Source organism: Octopus bimaculoides, chromosome 22, assembly GCF_001194135.2.
Source record: "Octopus bimaculoides isolate UCB-OBI-ISO-001 chromosome 22, ASM119413v2, whole genome shotgun sequence".
NCBI classification, from domain to species: Eukaryota; Metazoa; Mollusca; class Cephalopoda; order Octopoda; family Octopodidae; genus Octopus; species Octopus bimaculoides.
Genome location: NC_069002.1, coordinates 31,138,525 through 31,139,823, shown reverse-complemented (window position 1 = coordinate 31,139,823; position 1,299 = coordinate 31,138,525). Strand labels below are relative to the sequence as shown.

The window sequence follows — 1,299 nt, the reverse complement described above, 5'->3', positions numbered from 1 at the left end:
TACACACAGGGTGCAATGGGTAAATTGTCGCTATTTTATATTTTTAATTTTTTGCAATTCATTCTGCTAGAAATTTGGAAATGACATACCGTATAGCTTGGCATTCATGCTGGAAGCTCCAATATGAATATTTCAGAGTGTTTGGATGTCAATCAGAGGACATGTACCAAGAGTGATGAAAGTCAAACATCCAGTCAACATCCTCTATCTCTTTGTTTATCCTCTATCTCTTTGTTTTTTCAAGAGATATCCACATTGGCAAGGCAGCTGACCTCTGTGACAGTTCGTATTTTGTCTTGTCGGTCCCAAATAACAATATCTGGCCTGTTATGTTTGCACTTGGCAGAAGCTTTTATGCAAACGTTCCACCAAAATTCAATAAGTGTGCATATGTATGTATGTAAGTATGTATGTATGTATGTACGTATGTATGTGATGTGCATGTGTACGTATGTGTGTATGTATGCATGTATGTACATATGTGTACGTATGTGTGTGCGTGTGTATGTATGTGTTTGTGTATGTATGTATGTGTGTATCTGTATATATATGTATGTATGTATATGTGTGTATGAATGTATATCTGTATGTATGTATGTATGTATGTATGTCTGTATGTATATATGTGTGTGTATGTATATATGTACGTATATGTGTGTGTATATATATGTGTGCATGTATATATATGTATGTATATATGTATCCATGTATATATGTGTGTGTATGTATATATGCATGTATATAAGTGTGTGTATGAATATATATGTATATATGTATGTATATATGTGTGTGTATGTATGTACGTATGTATGTATGTTTTTATGTATATATGTGTATGTATATATGTACATGTATATATGTTTGTATATATATGTATGCATGTATATATATGTATATGCATGTATATATATGTATGTATGTATGTATATGCACATACACATTGATTTTCAGTTTTTCTTCTTCTTGCCAACTTTTCTATTTCTGGACAAACTGAGTCTGACGAAGGAATTTAAGATTCTGATCTCTCTCAGCACCACTTGCTAATTATTTATCCCACATATGTACAAGCGCTTTATCACCCATTATACACGCACACATACACACATATATATTATATATAAATATACACACACATATATACACATATATGCATACATACGCACATATATATATATATATATATATATATATATATATATATATATATATATACATTCAAGTATATGGTCAGATACAAAGTTTCAACAACAGCATCAACGCTAGCAGTGGTAGCAACAACAACAGTAACAGTAACTACAA

General features: G+C 30.9%; 1 protein-coding gene across 1 annotated transcript in view; it reads left to right on the top strand.

Moving 5' to 3' along the window:
* The window catches only part of LOC106872497 (protein psiD), a 7,685-nt gene that overhangs the window by 1,447 nt on the left and 4,939 nt on the right, over positions 1-1,299 (top strand). The gene's annotated exons all lie outside the window — the stretch shown is intronic.